Source organism: Falco cherrug, chromosome 2 (genome assembly GCF_023634085.1).
Source record: "Falco cherrug isolate bFalChe1 chromosome 2, bFalChe1.pri, whole genome shotgun sequence".
Classification (NCBI taxonomy): Eukaryota; Metazoa; Chordata; class Aves; order Falconiformes; family Falconidae; genus Falco; species Falco cherrug.
Genome location: NC_073698.1, coordinates 23,937,492 through 23,959,627, shown reverse-complemented (window position 1 = coordinate 23,959,627; position 22,136 = coordinate 23,937,492). Strand labels below are relative to the sequence as shown.

Sequence of the window (22,136 nt, the reverse complement as noted above, 5' to 3'; positions counted from 1 at the left end):
ACTAACATGCATTAGTGAACATGCTGTTAATTACAAATGTAAGGGTGACTAAAACATCTAGGTGGAGCATCACTTTTCTCAAACACAACATAGGTCCTCAGATGGGACTGGGAGGTCCAGGGGTGCAATTCCACCTTCCAGCCCATAGATTCTCTGCTGCAGTGTAACTTCTCTGCAGCCAACATCGTGAAGCCTTCGGGACAGAGGCTTCTGCCATAGGTGGCAAATACTCATGCCGACTGAGCGGCACCTAGCATGACTGCTGCCAAAGTCTATCAAGAAAGGCATTTATGAGAAAGCATCTGCCAGCTTCCAGTAAGATTCAAGATTCAAGTGGGAACTGGAAGGGGTGACCTCACCCAAACTAAAGATACCACCAGCATTTTGGCTCTTTGAAAGGCACTGCCTCTTTGTTCCAATGCTTTCTTCCAACACATTTAGCTCAATGCTTTCTTCTGACACACTTAGATCTAATTTGGGAAAAGGAAAATCCAACCTGGCACACTGCTCTTGAAAAGCAGGAAAGCTCTGTTTTAGCCCCTGAGCATGGGAAATGGGTGCAGCTTCCAGACCCTCCCCTCCTGCTCTGATGTGTAAAACATCTCCGGGGCACACACTATACGCAACTTTGGAGGTTGTGGTGCTTTCTGCTGGAGAGCAGAACCTAGTTCCTTGCTCTGACACCACACAGTTGGCTGGTTTGTGCGTGCTCATGGAAGGCAAGGTATTCAGTCATTGCTGTAGCCATGAGAGTTTCCCACCCATGACGCTGAGAAAGCCCAGACTGAGGTGGTGCCTGGCTTTTGCAAAGCCAAAGCTTTTGCAAAGCCCATCCACCTCTGCAGTCTTTCCGTTGTCCCTGGTACACACGTTCTCTTACATCTTCACATCTGGCTAGGTAAATTCTGCAGGAAATGTCCAACTGCTTAGTCACAGTAGGTCTGCCCATCCCATTGCCTTTTCTGTCATGCTGTTGTGGTGAACAAGACACTGTTCATTTTACACTGAATTTCACACATCTACGTCACTTTTGTGCTCTTCCATTAAACAGGACCAGGGCATGTCCCTAATCACTGTTCCATGAGCAGCTGTACTGACTGCTTTTATATTACGCTATTAAGCCTGCCCAAAACAGAAAATGCTTGTGGAACAGAATGGTGAATGTCCACATTATTAAATCCTCTTACCCTCCAAAATAGGGTGGTTGTATGTATTCATACATACTGGTGGCCACAGGTTCGGGCTAACAGCTCTTGTGTCTAAGGATTATTTGTGACACTGTTAGCTGGCATGGATGAAAACTGTGCCACGGGCCTTTAAAAAAATATAGCATAAGGTTGATTAAGTTCCATGAATACTCCTTAGCTTTGTTTAACTTGCAAGTATAGACAGAGTCAATGTCACATTGTTTGTGTGGTCCCTGGCACAGTTTTGACCTTGGGCAACTAGCACCATTTTTAACAATATATAGGCATGGTTTGGAGGATGGTGTGGGCCAGGGACCATTTCCACTAGGTGGCTGGAATGCGGTCAGATCTTTCTAGATTATGATTCATCTGTTGCACTTAAGGCATCTTCCTCATGAGAGAAGGTTCAGGGAGGGCACTGAGGATGATTAAAAGCATGAAATGGCTTCCATGGAAAGGATGACTAAGTTGTCTCAGACTTCTCAGTCTGAAAAGGAAGATCTTGTTAAATATGTATTTGATAAAGACATATAAAAGCCTGCAAAACACAGAGATGGAGTCATCTGTGATCAGGGATCAATTGTTCACTGTCTTCTCCAGTGCAAGAAGAATAAAGCTAGCAAGTAGCAGGTTCAAAAGAAACAAAAAGGTGTAGTATTTGAAGATACACATAGTAAAGCAGTGGAATTTCATGTCATGGGAGGCTATAAATGCTAACATTTTGCATGAGGTCAGGGGAATGTGGAAAATTTAATGGAAAATGAAGGATATAATGGCTGCTACATACAAGGATACTAGTTCTGTCTCAGTCCAAGAGCGTGTTCAAAGAAGTGTTTCCATGTGTTTGCTTTGTTACAGTTTTGCCTCAGATCTGTTTGCACTGTTCTCAGGAACAGCACATTGGTCTAGATGGACTGTTGGTGTGGTCCAGGCAGCCATTCTTAAGATTTACGAGTTTTGCTCCACAAATGCCTGCTTTTGTGCATTGATTGTAAGAGAAGCTATTATGATGTGCTCATGTGGAGATATCAGTACCATAGTTGCCTAAGGTTAGGGAAGATGGAGCTCTTATATCTATGACTGCCACTGTATCCAGATGTCCCTCAGGGTTTTTAATATTCTCCCCAGCATTGTCTGGATGAACCCAAGCTGTACCCCAACAAAATACCGAAAGAAATGATAATATCACCTCTCAAATAAACAATAGCAGGTGGTATTGGAGCAACCAGTACTGGTATTTCATTCATGTAGCTTGTTTTATTTAACAGTGACCTTCTGTCAGAAATCTCAGCCTTAGTGCTAATGCCAGAAAAAGGCTGAGCTTCAGGAGTGAGCTCTAGAAAGGAGTTCTGGAATGGGACTAATTTTATCTCATTGAGGCTGTCTGTAATACAGGTATCAGCATCCAAGTTCACCTGCAGGCTTACTGTAGAGTTGGGGAGTAAACCAGGGATCCTCAGGGTGATATTCAGCAGATCTGCTTTAGGCTTCTTCTTGTCTATTGGCTACAAAGTCTGCTTGGGTTAACTAGCTTGGATGTGGACTATTCTACTTGCTCAGCTCTTGATGTTGCCACATCTTCTCCAAGAAACCTGAACTGCAGAATGAATAATCTTTCCCTTCCTTCCCATCTATTCCTTTCATATTGCACAGATTTCTTGTAACCCCAAAAACACACCATGAAAATGGCCACCTGGCACCTCCCACCACCAAGCTCTGAGCACACAGCTTCAGACCCTCCTCAGTTTTGTTTAGGTATTACCTTTGGAGCCCCATCAGCTGACAGGACTTCCTCTGTAAGTAGCCACGATGCCTACATACAGCTTGACTGTGAGACACCACCAGTCCATGCCACGTCTGCAACTTGTCCTTTGGCTGAACATTTGCAGCCATGAGGTCCAGGACAGAAGAGAACATTGAATATAGGCCACACTTGGGTTCCACAGATTAAAATTGAACTAGGACAGGCTGACCAGCTGCTTAATTAAAAAGCAACAAATGATTAAACGAATTATTTTTAAATATTGAATTTCTTGATTATAGCAAAAAGAAGAGAAAGCCCAGAACAATTGTTTGGTTGGCTTTTTTGCCTGTTAGTTTGTACCTGGTGGGTTTGGGTGCCTCATCTTGGCCTAAAAGAGGTGGATTTTTTTCCTCGACAATTTTAGAAGCCATTATGCAGCCACATATGTTAATAAGCACAGGATATGAACCAGGGTCTATGGCTGTGACGGGCAGAAGCAAACTGCAATACAACAGGTACAGCTGTTCGTCTCATGTGGGACAGCTGTTGAAGAAACATGGCAGCAAAACATTGTTCGAAGGCTTTCTGTGAATGCTTACCCCAAAATGTACTCCAGCCTTCCCGGTGGGTAACTGTTAATCAGCATGGTGTGGTTGTAATTGACATTATTTATTATTTATGCCTTTGCCTGCTTATTGACTGAAAGACTGTTCTACTGTTCTGCCTTGTTCTGGAAAAAAACCAAAAACAACTCCTTCAGCTTTTCATTAATGACTGTGTTTCCTGCCAGCCTTTTTTTCAGGATTCCCTCAAGTAGGTATATTTCTTTATGGTTAAATGTCAAAATAAGCACAGTACTCCAGTTGAGGTTTCAGCACTATTGATTACAGCTTTGTGATTACTTTCTACATCCTACATATGTTTCCATTAAGATGCTCTACAAGAAAGATAGTTGTTTTGGGTTTTGGGTGTTGGGTTTTTTTATTTGCATTAGTACCGTTAGTACCATGATATAGTCTCATGTGACTTTTGGGATCCACTGTAATCTCCAGACCTTTTTCTAATAGGCTGCTCAACCAGCTGTTCTCCACTGCTTATTTGGTTTTCTTTCCTGAACTCTCTGTTCCTTTCTAGAATTCCACTTCATTTTGGACAGTTTCTTCAACATCCACGTTCATATGCTGTCCCAGCACACCTGAAACTCCTGCCACCGGGGTCTCACCACGGACCTTATGAGTGGTAACGGACATGGGATGAACCAAGCCTGGCACTGTGCCAGGCTGTTCCTCTTCCAGCACCCGCACCTCTTTTCAGCCGTTTGCCACGGGGTTTGCAGGCTGCCGTGGCAATTCCATCAGCAGCGTGATTCCACGGCCGGGGGCATGGCGCTTCACGGGAGGCAATGTCAAAAGCCCAATCCAAGTCCACCAGCGCCCACCTTTATCCCCTGCGTCCATTTCACCCCGGCATCGCCCGGCCAGCCGTGTCCTGCAGAAGCTCATCAGCTGTCACAGCACGGCAAGCGGGCACTTCAGTCCGACCCAGCCCCTCAGCTCTCATGCCCGTGCAGCCTGAGGGGAAAACACAGGCAGGTTTTCAGTCCAAGGTAAACTATTGATACGAACTGTTTGCCCGTGACCCGTCTCTGAGGGACAAGACTCTTCTTGCTCCGCTGAAGTCACCTCCTCCCCAACCCCCGGCCACTCATGGCCGTGCGCAGCCGGGCGGTTCTCCAGTTGCGTGCTTAAGGCTAGCCGTTCCCGAGCTCTGCTCCCCGGCTCCTACGGGGGATGCGCTAGCCCCGCGGCGGATGCGCTAGCCCCCCGGGGCTGCCGGCCTCCGCTCGGGCCGCCCAGCCCAGCCCAGCCCAGCCCAGCCCAGCCCCGCGTGGCCGGAAGGGCGCCGGCGCGGGGCCCCGCCCGCCTCCCCGCTCTTCATTCATTGGCGCGGGGGGGCGGGGCCGGGGGCCCGCGCCGGAGGTGTAAAGCGGCGGCGGGTGCGCGGGGCTACCGTGGCCCTCCCGCCTGAGCCCGCCGGCGCCGGGCTGCCCCGCGGCGCGGGTGAGTGCGCGCAGGCGAGTGCGGGCGCGGGGCCGCCCGGCGGCGGGCCGGGGTCGGGTGGGTGGTGGCGGTGGCTGCTGCCGCCCCGCGCGGGGCGCCCGATTTGCATGGGGCGGCGCGGAGGCCCGGCCGGGCTCCCCTCCCGCCAAAACGGCCGCCTCCATTTTTCTGATGCAGGCGGCGCGGCCGCGGTCCCCGGCAGGTTCCTCCCTGAGCGCCGCGGGAGCCGTGTGCCGCCCCCTCCCCCGGCCTCGTGCTGGTGGGGCCGTACCCCTGCCCCCCTGCCGAGGGTGGGAACCCCGACACGCGGGGACAGCCCGCCCGCCCGGCGGGAAGGGCCTTTGCTTGGTGCGAGTACGGGACCTGCCATCATGAGCGGCCGGGCGCTGCCTTAGCGTGTGCCCCTGCGCCGGCGGGGGTGGGCACTGCCCCGCCAGCCACGCTCTGCCGCTTCTGGAGTGAGCAGCGAGCCAGGACGGAGTTGAGAAACTCGTAACTGTATGCGTGTTTCTAGCTAACCCGTTCTCTCTGTTACCTTTGCTTTGCAATGCGAGCGGCGCCATAGAGAGCATGCTTTGCTGGGAGGTGAAGGCCCAGGTGTCAAGGAGAGACGCTGGGCTTTTTCCCCGACGGTCTTTTTGTGTCCAAGATAGCTCCTGAGCTGTTGCATTGTGCTTTGCTTTCTCTTTCAAACCGCAAAAGATGCAGAGAATTTACTGAAACAGCAGGTATAGCTCAGCGCTTCAGTGAGCCCTGTACCCAGTAAGCTGCTGGTGCCTGCTGTTGCGAACCTGTGACGGGGACTTGTTTCCATGTTGTCTGTCAGTATCGGGGAGGCAGCTGGCCTGACTAACAGATGGATTTCTTCTTTTCTGCATATGTATGTGCGAATGTTTGTGGCAGACAGGGCAGAGGGGAGGGGCACCCAGTAAAAACCTCAAGAGAGGTTTTATAAATAGCTAAGGCCAAATGGAAAGACTGGGACTGTGTAAAGAAATGCTGGTGAGTTGTGTTGTCAGCTGCCAGAAGCCTTAGTTTTGGAGCAGGGCATATGTAGTCTTTGTAGGTGCTGTACAGACTTCGGGTAAAAAGGCAGTTGCAGCTCTAAAGAGTTAACAGGCTGCAGATCCGGCCGAGGTGGCCATGGTGCTGCAGCTTTATGAATTAACTGACTCTCAGCTGAGTGGCTTCGCCACCTGTTTGTGGCACATGTGACCATTTACAGCCCTTAGCTTTGCATGTGAGCAACAACCTTGTGATGTCCAACATCAGGCAGACCAGTGGACAGACACCCTGCCTCCCTCAGCCCACCTCTGTGGGCTGCGCTAAGCCGTGGGCGCAAGTGGGGAAGATGTGATCATGCATATAGGTGTCGCCTGGGACCCTCTGCAGTGGGACAGCTCTGCTGCCTCTTAAAGCTACTCACTCGGTGATGCTTGGCTGGCTCTGCAGCCTCCAAATCGGAGGCAAAGTCAATGAACACTTGGAGAGAACAGGCATCAACTTAGGTCAGGTACTCTGTAGACTGCTATTTCCTTCAGCAACTTAAGTCAACTTAAGGGGAGGGACTGTGTAATTGCACCAGCTGCATAGCTGCAAGTGCCAGCCCTGGCACAAAGGAGCAAGCTCATTGATTACTACAGTTCCCAAAAGTTATTTTCAGGTATTTCGAGTATGTTGCGTTTTGACCTTGACAGACTTCCACCGCGTGCATGCTTTAGGTAGTCAGATTAGCTTTGAAATAAACCCATTTCCTGAGCATGAGAACTATTGGGTGTTTAGTCCCCAATTTATGCCAGTTTGCTGGGATGTGTAAAGTTTAGAGCCTTGCTGCTTGTAGGCCTTGTGCTTATCAGTGAGATGTGTTCAGAAGGCACTCCTTGTTTTGGGTGGCCAGTAGTGGAAACTGAGGCCAGCTAGGCTTCTAATTCAAGCAGTTCAGTTGTGACTGGGTGAGACGTGATTGCACAATACACAGTATGCTCTTGACTTCACGTGGAGAGAGAGAGAGAGAGAGGTTTTGCTATACAGGAGCCGTTAGCTTAAAGAGCTACGAGTTCCCTCTTCTGTTTAATCTAACCAGTTATCAGAGTAACCAGCTCAGACTTGTGTTTTTGTTGAAACCTTTGTAATTCCCTCTTCCTTTCCACCCCCCCACCCCCTCTTTTTTTCTGTGTAGTCTACTGGCAGGTTTCAGGTAGGGCTCATCAGTGTATGGTGTTGTGACTGAGGTCTGTGTCTCTGCTTGAGGTTGTGTGACAGCACAAGTGAGGGTTGATGTGCGCCAGTCTAGCTGGCGTTGAGCACACTTGATGATCTGGTCTGTGGAAGAGAGAGGGCACAAAGGTGTGGTGGTGGTGGTTGTTTAGCCTCAGATGGGAAGGAAGACACTGAGAAATGTGGTTCAGGTGAAGGAGGGCAGGGCTCTCATTGCAATTCCTGCCTCTACTACTTGTTGTTCAACATTGATCTATCAAGTTCCTCAACCTGATCCACCATAACAGGTTAAGGAGACTTCAGTGGCCTTTCAGGAATGTCACTTCCAGTGATAGCCCAGCTTTCAGAGACTAGAAAACAAAGTGATTACTTCAATTCTTTTCTTTTGGCCTGTATCTGATGCTAAAAGCATCATTGTGGAGCAGGGCAGGATGAACAGAGGGTGATCTTTGGCTACAGATGTGCCTGGTGGGTGCTGGCTTGATCCCGGTGAGGTTTGTTGACTGAGACCCTGCGGTGCCAAAAGGGAAATGGGGATGTGGCAGAGCCCCTTTGCCTCTCCTGGAGGATGAGCTAAGAAGTCCTGCTGACTTAACCAAGTATGCAGAGAAACTAGTGGCATTGACCAGCAGAATCAGGAGGCTGGGTAGTGTAGAGAACTAGTTCAATGGTTCTGGGCAGGGTTGGTTGTGGTCATCTCCAGTCAATACTGACCCAGAGTTAGTAACCCAGGGTGGATCTTCTCTGCTGTCTATGTCAATGTGTTTGATTGTCTCCTAGGTTTTTTCTGTTACCTGTTAGGTCCTCATCCTTTGTTACCCTAGGGCCAAAATCCTTGCAAATGTGTCACATGCTGAAGGTAGCGTTCATCGGGCCAAATGTAGTCCTCTACATGCAGGCTCAGTCCCAGCTCCTGTTATAGTCAGCCAGGGGAGGGTTGGACATTGCTGGGATGTGATTCATCTCAACCCAATATGCTAAAGCAGATGAGTTGTGACCCGAAAGCTGTTTTCCACTGACTATAAAAGGATGCATTGGGAGATTAGCTCAGATGTAAAAGTCTGCACTATAAATGTCTAAGTGTTTAACTCTATGAACTTGTGAGGTTCTGTGATTCCACAGTGACTTTGAGAAGAGTTGTGACTATTTGCACTACGGGTGGGTTTTTTGCTGTTTTTTGAGAACTCCATCCTTAATGCCTTTTTAGCAATGTCACTGGCTACTGAAACCTACAAAAAAAAAAAAAAAAAAAGGTGGGTGTAGAGGAAAAGGCATAGCTGAATCTATTGGTCAAACAAAACAAGGGGGCTATCACCTTCCCTATGGTAGGCCCACCAGCTGCAGCTTTCGTGACGAATGCCTGTGGTTCCTGGGTGGTTTGGGGGTGTCAGGGATCAGGAGCTGGGGCTTCCACTTTCCTGCTATGGTTTGTAGAAACCTAGGGACCCCACTTGACCTGGCAGCACTGGCTGGAGCTGCTTTCCATTGATAGTGGGTCAGCAGCTAATGCCCTTGTCAGGGTCCCTGGCTCTGCAGGAGACCACCAAGGTGGTGGGTCATAAATCCCGTGAATGGTATCTGGTACAGAAGTACCTTGTTTCAGAGTTTCCAAAATAAAATACTGTGAAATCTTTAGTTCCAGGTACATTTGTTAGTTTCTGGGGTGCTTACCCCCCCTCAAAGTGAAAAACAGTTCAGAAAACATTATTTCACAGAGGTGCAGTTTTTATGTGCTCATGAGTTGCAGTAACTGCTATAGGAAAAAATCCTGCTATCAGCTTCTTTGCTGAGCAGGATCCCTCATTACATTTTCCTGTTAATCTTACCTGTTCCTTAGTGCCTCCCATGCTGTGTCTTGACCTCTTTTCTGAGGAATCCACGTGATTGCTGTATTTACTAAAATACTAATTTTATTGCTCTCTACTTAACGGTAGTATTTAGCTTCATATTTTCTTACACCTCTTTCTCCTGCCTTTTTCTGAGATGAGTAATAACTCGGGTTCCCTTTCACCAGACCTCCAGAGAAATAGCTCAGCTGTCTTTTCTGAGCTATACAGATTTTGCAGTTCACTTTTGCCTCATTATTTTCCACATCCTTGTTTTCTGTTTTTCCTTGTAGACCTTCCTGGCTCATTTGATTTTTAAATTACAGGAATGAAGATTTTACTTGGTATACTGTTTTTGAGGAGTTGCAGTTAATTACTATCCTTACTTACTGAGTGAGCTATGCTTTTCTCAAATGTTAGTGGCTATTTGACAGTCATGCACTTCTGAAAGTTTATTATGAGTCACTCTGGAGTTAAATATAAAATTGAACAATGAACTTTTTATTTAACTAGCGTTTGTCCCTGGTACTGATTTAGGCAGACTGTTAAAATCCCCCGTACCAGGTCATTTATTTATTCCTGGAACCTGTTCTATTAAATGGGAGGGTGTTCTCAAAACAAATAGTAGTGTGTGCTGTGACCCATATTATTCCTGGCCGTGTGTGAGCCTGACTGTCTTATGTTGCCAGGTATTTTAATAAAGGTGAGAAGAGCTGAGTTGTAGGGTAGATGCACATCATCTCCAGCTGCAGTTGTGCGTGCTGAGAAGTCTGCTGCTGGTGGCTGCTTGCTGGCATCCCAGTTGCAAAGGTAATTGCTGCTTCAGTTTTCTGGCTGATGAGAGCTCTTTGTCTTGAGAGAGCTTTCCTCTGACTTGTCTCAACCCATATGAGGCTGGGACAGGCTGCTTCAGTGGTAGGTTTTTGCTGACTCAAGTTAGCAGCTCAGTTATGTCTTTAAAGTTTCATCTAGCAAAGTAAATAGTATGCTGTGTCTCTAGAAAATATTTAACTTGAGTTAGCAGTGTTTTGAGTCATTTGGGATGCTGCACAGATCGCTCAGTGCACGGAGCAGAGAGGATGATGATGTCTGGGAGGCAGAAGGCAGTGGTGGTACCAAGCATCTGGGGACATTGACCTCAGCAGCTGGTGCACTTGGAGCCATAAGAAAACCAGCAGCTATGCTGATACAGTGCCTCTCTGTATGTCTGCAGTGGACCACGTTGATTCAGTGGTTTGATTAACCCAAAAGTGAGTTTGCTTTGACTGTGGGGTATTTGTGGGGTATGGTTAAGTGCCACTTTCCATTATAAAAGAAATACCCTACAAAATCACCTTTTAATTTTTGCTGAGATCAGGGCTGCTTCCAAGGATCTCCTTTCCCAGACTGCCTCTGCAGTAAGGTTGGAAGGTGTTGTGACTCTGTGTATAGCAGGCAAACAGAAGGCCCTTCTGTGACTGGTAATGCTAGTAGTAGTTTAATTCAGGGATGCTGATATGGGAGGTTTATTCACATGTGTACATGGCAGGAGTAAATTCACTGTAAAAGAAATCACTGTGATTTGACAAATGAACTGTTTCCTTAACCTGAAGGAGAGCTTGGTTTTGTTGAGTAAAGGATCCTTAAAATAAGCTAGTTGGGAAAACTGCATTGTTGAATTTGTAGAACTAGTTTATTTTGTTGAAATGACTCTCTTGCAAAGCAGTGTCAGCTAGCAATGTAAATAATGTGATGTACCTTTAGAAAATATTCCTGAGGGGGTTAGTTGGCTTAGGTAAGCAGAATATAGTCTTTCATCCTTGGGTTGCTGATTAAATTCCACTTGGCGTTGCACACAGTGTGACAGCTGTTTGATGACCCATATGAGATAATTCCCAAGCAAAGAATGATGCTGCATGCTGTGCTATTGTTGGTGGGTTTTCCTTCCAAGAAGTTCACAAAACACTATGACCTGTAACATGTGTTGTGAAGATTTTTATTTGTCTCACTTTGCAGTGACAGTCAGTGCATCAGATTGGTTTGTGTGCTTGTATCTTCTGAAAGCTGGGAGCAGGCGATTAAGAAAAATACAGCAAAATCAACTCTTTTTCGCGTTACCTAGAGCAGAAACAGAAGGTTTTTCACAAATTATTTGCAGTATCAATCATGTAGCTGCTAAAAGATAGTGATGATGAATGTATAATATAATTGTCACCACAGGAAAAAATGTGATGTAGTTGAGGACCTGACTAACTTGTCCAGCACTGTTTTAGCAACCCATTGAATAAAGACAGATGGGTGCTGTATAGAGAAGTAGTGATCAAAACAGGTATTTAAAAGTCTGTCTTTCAATCACTACCTGAATTTGCCTGATAACAGGTTTGAAGCGCAAGGGTGCCGTACTGTTACATATCTGCTCATGCTGACTACAGATGCATTAAGCAGGTCCTTTCTGCCTGTGCAGTCTGCTGGAAGAAAGGAGCAAAATGTTCTGGCACCCACAGCAGGACTGAAGTGTAACACCCAGAAGTCAGCAGCTGAATGATGGATTAATGTGGAGGTGCCACATCTTGGAGGAGAAAAACAATAGGTGTTTGTTGGGATTTTGGAAATGAGAACTTCTGTGAGACTAGAGTGGGAGTTTGGCCTCTAGCATCTTTTAAGTTCAGGAAAGGTACCAACACAAGCAGTACAGTGAAAAGCATAACAGTGAAGTAACTGGAGAAGAGCAGAAGCAAAATGTTTTTATGCTTTGCTCTGGAGGTGCTAGGATCAATGGTTGGTCACTCCTGAAATCCAAAGGTTTGTCCAGGAAACAGTCAGTCTCATTTTTGAGGAATGCAAGAGTAAGGATGAGTCATTGCTCTTGTGAGGCAAGTGGGTTTCTGAATTGCTAAAGCCCCAGATATCACTAGACTTGCATGTCTTGGATCTGTCTTCTGTGAACAGTTAATAGATAAAAATATTAAGGTGTTTTTGCTTCTGCTGGCTCTAGGTTTAGTCTGTTTTCTGTCTTGAGCTGTCTGGTGGAGTTTTCATAGAAGTCTGCTGGAGCCCTGCAGTAGCTGGGGAAGGCAGGTGTCTCTGGAGGGCCATTCCTCCTGTATCTCCTCCAAAGGGATAAATTTATACCTCGAGGTGCCTGTCTTTGCCTGTTGGTTACAGAGGGGAGTGAGATGATACCCCAAGCCCAAATGTCTGCTTTGGAGTTGGCAAAAGCTAGTCAAAATGAATCCTACCCCTCCTGATGTGTTTGGTATGTGAAAAAATACAAGGATGTCCCCCAAGGAAACTTGTGTAAGTGATGAAGCCACGCTGTTGTGCTTTGGCTGCTCCAGATAAAGCATCACAGATGTTAGAGTACTTTTGAACCTGCTTTTCCCTTCGAAGGAAATACCTGGAGAGCAGAACAGCATGGTGCAGGGCACCATCAAAAGTACAAGGCAGCTCTTCACTTTTCATGCTGCTGTTCAGACCCTTGGGGGAAAATGCTAATTATCATTTGTTTCGGTTATTTTGCTTTAAAACCATTAATTTTTTTTCCAAGTCCCAGTACAGTGGAGCTAAGCAGAGTATTTACAGTCAGTAGCTTGTTTCCTTCCTGCTGTCACTTAAAAGAGCCTAGCAGCAGCAGAGCTTATTATACTTCAAAGTTTCTTGTTCTAGATAAGTGACATGGGGAGAGATGGCACTGTACGTGCTCAGAGATGTATGTTGACATGTATAATGCAACATCTCTCTGGAGACTGTTGTATTTGGGTCTCTCTGTGTACCTTCCCAGCCCTGTAAATATAGTTAAGAGAGATTTCCTTTGATGCCAGAATGATGTAGAAAAATATAGTAAGGTTTTGAAAAGGTATTAGTACACTGGGTGATACCAGTCATTTTTCTCCCGATAAAAAGTGCATATTTACTCCAAACACTGTACTTCTGCTGATGGGGATGCAGTTGTTTTTAAGGATAGCAGTATAACTGCCCTTGACGGGACTATGTGCTGGGCACCTTCACTGACCTCTGTTGCTGGGTTCTGGGTGCAGGTTTTGAGGCAAACCAGGCTTCTGATGAGGGGCAAAGAGGTACAGGTGATAATTCCAATAAAATTAGAAATCAGAGTAAGATTTTAGCCTACAAATTTGACAACTACTAGGCTGATGGGTTTGAGCAAAAACAAAAAAAAGATTTGCCATATACTTTTTATTCATGGGAGTTAATCTCTTGTGTAAGTTGACCTGTGCTTCTGAGGGAGCCAGAACAAATTCTGTTCATGGAGAGATGTGGGTTACGAGGGCTGGCTTTCTGCCGCACAGACAGCAAAATAAACTGTAAGGCTGGCTACAAGGTAATGCCTCCCCTTGTGCTAAACAGGGGGGCTGAGTCCACGCTGTATTTTGCGGTGGCCTCATGGCTGGGCTGAGGCCAAACCTGCCAACTTTTTGCATTTCTTAAATGCTGATATCTCTGCATTGTCCCTGCTCTCCCTGCTCCTCCAGCTGACAGGTCCCTTAGTGACAGTTACAAGCTTTCTGCCAAAATCCCTTTTTGGGCTGGCCGGTGTGGAACCTCCACATTGAGGGGGTGTGGGGGTTCCCTCTGCATGGCATTCTCAGCACTGAGATGTGGATGCAGCTTGTGGTCTAGCTCCTGGTTTGGCTGGTGGGTGTCATCTTTGTTTTGTTTTGTGGGGTGGGGTTTTTTTTTTGAGTGGGTGGCGGGGGGTGGACAAGACCCAAACAAACTTTAGCAACTCTTGATTTGATCCCAGGCAGGAGTGAGAAGCCTTTTGGTTGTACTTTGAGAAAGGGTCTGAGATAAAGATGAAGCAGGCTGTGCTTGGACATGATTTTTTTTTTTTCCTCTATTCCCAGCCCCTCCCCATCAGCAGCCTTGAACGTTAGGGTTAGATGGTAGCAAAACTCCCCTTAGACAACAGCTTTCCTCTCAGGGAGCTGGGGAGAGCTGAACGGTGAGCTTGTGGCTAAAAAAAGAGTGTTTATCCAAAGCAAACACACTCCACACCTACCTTGCTGTGAAATGTAGTTCTGCATCAGTGTACCTAGTTTCTGATAAGACTGACTTGGGTTGAATATATCGAAGCTGGACTCTGATATCTCTGTGTGAAAACAGGAGTGGCGGGTTACCCCAACGTCAGACTGGTCAAACATCATGCTTGTATCATTTGCCATGCTCTCTACTTATTTTAGGCTTAAATGCCTAAAATGGTTGCAATTTTCAGAGGCACTTTGTAAATCCATCAACACTTAAGAGCTGCAGTCTTTACAGTGACAGCTTGTGGGATTATTTACACAACGCTTCTGAGACTTAATTTTTTTCCAACAGTCAGACTAGTAATCCCATTTTGTATACTTTTTTTTTCAGTTGAGTGCTCCTGTCCTTTTGAATAAGAGATTTTTACTAGCTCTGGTAGTGTAGACTGAAGAACTGCAGAGCTGGGCAGGACTGGGTCAAAAACTGAAGTGAAAGTGGGTGACGTGCAGTGTGAAGTTCTAATAGCAAGCGGGCAAGTGTGTGGGTGAAGCTGCCATGGAAACCACTTGTGGTGCTTGCCAAAAAGACCAGACTCTGCATCGCTGCTATTCCTAAATACTAGTCCATTTTTAGCTGCCCTCTCTGCTTACAGTCGTTGGGAATATTGCAGAGGGCAGCTGCCTGGGAAGTGGAGGAAGGTGTGAAGATGATGCAATGTGAGCAGCTTGTTGCAAGCCTGAGGGCAGCACGGGCAGTGATGCTGGCTCAGCTGGGAGAGCCAAGGTGGGCAGTCGTGGCTGGGTTGGTTTGATCTCAGGTGAGAAGTGTGTGCCCACTGCCTTGCCATGGTGAGGGATGGCCAAAGGTGTGGTGCTTCCTCACAGGCCAGGAGGTGAGTGTCACATCCATCACTTCTGTGCATGCTGGTCGCACTGCTGGAGGCGGGGGTTATACCCCCCCTCAAATGTGGGGGTGGCAGGTGGCTTTTTATCACCTCCCCTCTCTTTCTTCTTCATACAGCGCCATGCTTTACCTCCTCTGCTCCACCTCTTTGCACCATCCTCAGCTCCCCTTTTGCTGTGGGTGTCTGTCTAGACTACACTGACGTGGACATATCCTGTGGTCCTGGCGGCTGGGCTCCATGGCTGCCCTGCCCAGCCCAATTTCCATCCCAAAATAACAGTCCCTGGTGAGGCATGTGTCATGGACTGGCAGTGGAGGGGGTGTCATTAACCATCAGGGAGTTGAGACGTTGCCATATTCTGGTTACACTGGAAGTGTAGCCACACCGTTGGTGCTCAGCATCTCCCACTGCCCAGACAGTCTCAGTTAGGGCTTCCTCCTGTGCTCTGCTCCTCGCGCTGTTCCCAGGAAGCTAGCGCATCAGCAGACCCTCCCAGTCCCGTGCTGTTAGCTCCTTCGGCACTGAATGACCCTGGGGTAAGTCTGCTGAAAGGGCAGTACTGGCTTGATCAGACGGTAGCATTCGGTTACTGCTTTTAATCCAGTGTGTGTGTGTGTCAGGGCACTGTCTCTCAGGCAAAGGTCTTCCTGAAGAGCTCTCCAGTGGGAATTACTTGTCCACTAGGCAGCTGCCAAGAGCCACCCCTGAAACTGCAGACACACAGCATCTCAGCTGCAGGAGGGTGTGTGGCTGCACACACCAGCTGAAGGGAGTGTGAAGTGCTTGTTTCTGCCTGCGATGATGAACATGTGGGGCTTGGAAGTAGCTTATCCCTTCCCAGCCCTTGAATTATGGCTGGAATGTGGGAATACAGAGTCTAAAAGTGAACACTTTAAAAATGCTCCTTTCACATTAGGCTTCTCTTTGGCATGGTGTAAATAATGTTTGCAGAAAGCTTTAATGTTAGGTCTGCACTCATGAAAGTGCTCTCAGAAGGTTCTAAAATATTTTTGAATGCAGCTGGCTTGCTTAATGAGAAATTAACTTCAGTTTCTTCAGAAAAGGGAAGATTTTTGTAATTCTTCTTCTGTGTTGAGCCACTATCCAACAACCATCGGTGCAGGGCTGTCAGGTCTGACTCAGAGGGCTGCACGGGGCAAGCCCTTGCGAATGGCCTCCAAATCAGTGGAAAAACTCCTGGATTAATAAAAACATTTTTCTAATTCCTTTCTAATGACTTTATTTTGATTGTGTAAGTCCAAAGGAGTGATACAGCATATTTTGTTTCATAGAATCCTAGAATGTTATGGGTCAGAAGGGACCTTAAAGCTCGTCTAGTCCAACCCCCCTGCCATGGACAGGGGTATCTTTCACTAGATGACATTGCTCAAAACCCTATCCAGCCTGGCCTTGAACACTTAATTTGCAGATGCAGTTACGCAAGGATAGCAAAACCTTTCTCAGAAGCCTATAGTCATCTTGATGTAAGGCACAGGGAGCCCTGAGACTTGGGCACGTGCAATTTCTGCTCCCCTTCCTTCCTGAAGAAGTGAGTGTCCAGTGCGGGCTGAGCTCTCCCTTGTGTGGGCAATTCCTCCAAAGTTTGTTAGAGGATTTCCTCTACAACCGCTCTTCAAACACTTCCACCTCTTGCACAGAAACACTTACTGCTTTCCTGGTAAAGGGTTCCTTTGCTTCGGGTCAGTACCCGTTCTCATAATGGAGGAAGTTTTTAACTGGGACAGCAGCATGGTGATAAGCCATGCACCAGTGCTGGGACTGTGCCTGTTGGAGAAATAACTGATGTACAGATGTGCTGGTCCACGGGGCTGGCCAAACCCTGGTCCATGGTCCGGCATGTTGCTTGGGGGGGATGCTCCAGGCTGCTGGGCAGGGGTGACCAGGGTCTGCTGCTGCCACATGACCCTGCCACCAGCTGGAGCTGCCACTGCTCACCACAAGCTACCTGCTGACCTCCACCTGCTCTCTGCTGCTCAGGCTTGTACCAATATCCACTGGCTTATATGCACTTTGATCTGCCTGTTGTTCACAGCTGAAAATCCCCACTCAGCTGTGCCCTTCCTCCTGGTGAAATGATGGTGTTCAGGGAGTTTTGTCCTTCCTTCTGTCTGGCTCATTGGGTGCATCCTACATCTGTGCAGGATGGCAGCTGTTGTTCTGCATGAAGGTTGGGGCTCTTATTTGTTGTTTGTTTTCCCAATACTGTTTTAATAATAAACAACTTCTGTCTTGGTCTGATTTGCTTCCTTATCACTTAAGGGATGTTTCCCACATTTTTTCCAAGGACTGTTGTCCAATGACCATGACTGGAGCTTGCTAAATGGCATGGCCCAGCATTTTGGCTAAGCAAAGCTTTGTCTTTACCTTATCTGGCTTTAGAAAGACAGAAACTCACTTACTAAATAATGTTTACCAGAACACTTACTTTATTTTTTGCTTGATGCCAAGGCTGAGTCCCTGGCAGATTATGGGCTATGTGTTGCTTTGAGTAGATCCCTTGCAGTCTGTTTCAGGCTTTCATTTGGGAAATCTCAATATCAGCGGAGATCCGCTGATCAGGTTTTATGAAAAATGGAGGGAGTTAAATAGAGTAATTTTCTTGCAAAATGTGATCTGAAGCTATGCTGAGGAACTGTTTGAGGAGACTGTACTAGAGCTGGTAGGAGACTTTACAATTAGATCCTTTCTCATCAGAAAACAACGATTCATGTAATGAGAGAGGTGCGATGCCCTTTATCAGCTAGGCAGGAAGACATCTCCTTAACTTTTTGATTCCTGAGGAGCTGTGGGTGGCAAATTTGATATTGTCCTCCTCCAAAGAGCTGGGTGCTGTTTTGAGGTGCCAGAGGATCCTCACTTTCACTGGATGGTACTTCTCAGGTGGGAATCCATCCTGGAAAGTGGCCCATCGCTCTCTTGTCTCAGCTGCTGTCTGTAGTGGCTTGCCATCTGGTCAGTTGTAGGCACAGCATTGGGTTTGTTTCAGTGATGCTGCTTGCAGAGTGATTCCCCAGGTGGTTATTGTGGTACAGCTACAGGGACAATGCAGGTAGCTTGAGGAGAGGAAGATCTGATTTCATAGTTTAACCCTACCAAAACAAATGTGCTGTCTGACTGCACCTGAGTCTTCCCTGCTTTGAGGCATGTGTTATATCCAGTCTCTGTTCTAACAGGTATTTTTCTCTCTTGTTCTTGTAACATTTGGGTGGTGGAGACTCTGATCTTACATCCTGTTCTAGCCTTGCATTGTGCCTGCAGTTGGAAAGTGGTTGTCTTATCAAATTCCCCACTGCAAATTAAGCCGATTAAGTTGTGTGTTTCTGCAGTAGCCAAAAAGGGGAATTAACGTCTATCCAAATTTCCACGTGTTGTATGGCTTAGTGTGTGCCATGCTTGGTGTTAATCACAGCTGAAGCTTTGTGGAGAAGAATGGGCACCACTGGGCTTCCATTTTGGAGTTTTTTGAAGCTTGAATTCTGGGAGGTTGAAGCATTCCCCTCAGGACTTTCAGAGCAGGAACCTCTCTATTTTGGTCAAAAATCACTAATTGTTTCAAAATGGGTTTCGTGTATCATGACAAATAACCCACATAGAGTTTTCTGCAGATAATGAGGCAAAACATTGAAGTTTGCCTGCTTTAAATTTTTGGGGAAGTTGAGACTTCTTGTCTGGATTTGGGGAAAAAGACAGTCTTTTCCATCTCAGGAGTTGTCCTGGGATGAGAAACTTCTGTTGTTGGTACAGCCAGCAGCTGTGACAGTATGGAAAGCAGTTAAATGAGCTGCAGCACCCTGCCATTCTCCTGAGGCAGTGCTGGAGCACCAGCATCTTCATGTTCAATGGGACTTTGTGTTCCCCACTTAGTAACTGATGGCTGGCAAGTGGGTGGCATGCAGATTAGACAGAGTACCTCACCGCTCCTTTTCCAATGGAAGAAATTCTCCAGGGCTGCGAGGTACCTGGAGAAGTGCTGGAGATGCTGCCTTGGAAATGTCCCTTACACTCAGGAGCTTGAGGAACAGAAACCTGCACCATTCCAAGCTGTCTGTGACAGCGGGCTGGTCCCCCAACACTACCTCCCTCGTACTTGTTAAGGCAGTTACACTCAACAGAGGAGAGTGCTATAGTCCCCTTCTTATAGGCAGTGTGTCTTCAAGCAGGTGAGTAAGGCTGTGTTTTGTATACACTGCACAGCCACGTGTGTGTGCTGTTATCTGTGCTTAGTGTGTAGTTTATATTTAACTGGATGGCTTCCTTCTTTTGAGTAGCAAATGCCTTTCTAGTGGCTGATCTTTGTTTTTTAACAACGGAACTGTCATTTCGTATACATATATATATATACACACACTGATGTAATTGACATTTCTGTAATGTATATTGAGATATATGCACACTTGTGAAAAATAAAAAATACAATTATGGCAATCAAGAAGGGAAAACTTTTAACAGCCCATGGACAAGACATTCCTTGTCTGATGCAAATGCTTCACCAGGTCAGTATTCCTTTACGTAACAGTGAAAGCAATGCAAAGAATTAGAGTTACTTTGGTGGCTTTTGGCTTGGACTCCTTGCCATTACTGCTGCTATCATGGGATATCTTCCAGCTTTGCGTAATGCTAATGTTTGGTCATGCCTTTATTTTCATCAGCCTTTTTGCTTGTGGCAGGCATCTGCAAATGGCGACCACAGCTTCTGAGTCGGTTCCTGGCACTTGTCCTAAGTGTGTTGTCTCTAAACTGCCTGCCTTGTCCAGCACAGCTGATGGGGACACTTGCAGCAGCTTTGGGGACACAGCCAGATGCACCTTAGGGTCTGATGCCACGTCTTTTGCTTCTGTTTCAAAAAGTCTTGAGATAAGTGTTTAACTGTCTGTGGGGAATGTTCCACATCTGCTGTAGCCATCTTGTCTCTGCTCTATCACTTGTTGCAAAGTAACATAATAAAACATAGGAGAATTTCCAAGGCAAGACGTTTTGGAAAGACATATCTGACACAATTCCTGCTTTATACTGTGAAGGATCACGTTACACACATCACACCAGGGTTGACGTGCCTTGGTGTGACTATTGACTTTCCTCGTTGTACTTCTGAATGATACTTCAAAAAGCATTCAGTGTCCTGGCTTGGTCCCGTACAATGTATAACCTCTTTGCATTTAGGAGGCTACAGTCAAATCTGACACCCCAAATAAAGCTAATGTCAGTAGTAGGAATTGAGGGTTTCCACCTCTTCTTTTTCTGTGCAGGACTTCTCTGTGAGTGATACTACCTTGAGGATGGAAGTAGCAAACTCAGCCTTTTGGAAAGGGCTCCCAAATGGTTTTGTTACCTTTGTGTTGATCAAAAAGTTGGCATAGTCGCTACATACTTGTTCAGGGAGCTGACCTGTGTTTAAACTAGAGATAGAGGGCCAAACCCATTCCACATTGTTTGTCAGACATACCAACGTGGCCTAACTGCTTCTGCAGTGATGGTACAGTGGTATGGGAAATACATTTGTTGAAGACCAAAAAGATACTAAGGAAAATAAGACTGTCCACAGGACATCACCTTGCTGTGACAGAAGGCTACTAATGGTATTGGAGGTTCTCACATGTTTCAAAACGGATATAAGCATACGTGGGACAACGTTGAGTGCGGACTTCTGTTTGTGCTTCCTCTGAGGAGATGATTTGGGACTTTGTTGCACATGCAATGGGGCTAGGCTTGGGTTTTCTTCTTTCCTTAGTAGAAAACTCCTTGTTCTGCATAATTGGCTTTAATTTTATGCTCTTCTGCAAATTGGAGAAGAAAATTCTCAAGAGCAGCAAAGTCTTGAAATAGATAAGGAGTGGTTTTTTCAGAAGCTGAAACAAATTGTAATTGTTTAGGAAGTGATAGTACTGCTTGTGTAAAATGGTGCCCTGTCAGCTTATTTTTACACGTGGTGTTTTATGTTTAGCTGGACAGATGTTTGTTATGGTTTACTTTTTGCTGTTAACCAGATGCAAGATTGCTTATTTTCTTATGGGATTGTTTTGAAGAATGTCCCTTTTTAAAATGTTGTTAATGGGGAAGGAAATCTATTAACCTGATATAATAGGTATGTTAACCATTAGATAAGAGGAGGAAGAATATCTTATTTTATTTGAAAATACAATACAGTCAAGGCACAAAAATTTGGACGGGGAACAAAAGTAACAAACACAAAATGCACTGTAAATAAAAGACAAGGACCAGTAGCAGTGGGTGGAATTTGGCCCCTATTGAAGTCGGTGGGAGCTTTGCCATTGACTTCAGTGGGACAGGATTTCACCCAAGGATGTGGCCCCTGCTCCAGGTCCACCCTGCTAGGTTATCTAGGTGCGTCATTGCTTCCCGCTGCTCTCAAAGCCCTCGGCTCCTGCTGAAACATGAAGGTGCCCAGAGCCTTGGGGTAAAGCTATTTCCTACCCAGGGTCTGAGTGACCGGGGCTTGCAGCTCCCTGAGTCTCATCAGAGAAACCAGAGCTAAAGCAGGAGTGAGAGCTAGGTGTGTGCAGAACAAAGCTGATCTGTGTTCGTTCAGATCAAGTTTCCTCAACTTGAAGGTGGTTATATACCATCTGGTAACGTTTCAGGAATAATTTATATTGTTTTATGTGATTAGGACTGCATTGTGCCACAGGAATACTGACCGTACATTCAAAAAAAAGCTCATCGTTTCAAGTATGGTTGGGAGTGGGAGTGAGAGGAACCAGCCCAGAACACATTTCCTCACTTCAAAGGCAAGAACGGCTGTTTCAGAAAGCGAGATCACAGCCGGATCCAACTTCTAAGGAGGGAAAAACCATAATCTCCGCCAAAATCACCCTTTGATACAATTGCAAAGATAACAAATTATATCAGAGGAAAGGTTTTGGGCAGAGGTGTAATGGCCCCCTGCATCCTGCTAAACCAAAAGATTGTTCTCCCCCCCCAAAAAAAATCCCACTTGTCTTTATTGAAGGTCTCTTTGCCAAGCTACAGTGAATATAATTGAAAGTGAAAGGTTGATTTGGTACCTGCTGTTTCAAAAGCAACAAAAACATGTGAGAGATGCTTAGGTTGGTGATCAGTCGTCTGAGAGATGAAGGGCAGCGCTGTGTGTGAGGGATGCAGAACATGGCTGCAGTGCAGGTATCTGCGGGTTGTAGGAGGTATTTTGTTCACAACAGAGACGCTCAGATTTTCTGATGCTTTTTGAGCAGGATG

The 22,136-nt window shown here is 46.4% G+C and overlaps 1 protein-coding gene across 2 annotated transcripts in view; it reads left to right on the top strand.

Moving 5' to 3' along the window:
* The first annotated feature begins 4,885 nt into the window (after positions 1–4,885).
* Positions 4,886–22,136, top strand: part of SLC7A1 (solute carrier family 7 member 1) — a 46,837-nt gene continuing 29,586 nt past the window's right edge. Inside the window, exon 1 of one of the 2 annotated variants that reach the window (XM_055701796.1) lies at positions 4,886–4,991. The gene's annotated coding sequence lies outside the window, so the exon portion shown is untranslated. Of the gene's footprint in view, positions 4,992–5,187; positions 5,490–22,136 lie in introns of those variants that run through there. The other variant, XM_055701795.1, reaches the window with a different exon arrangement.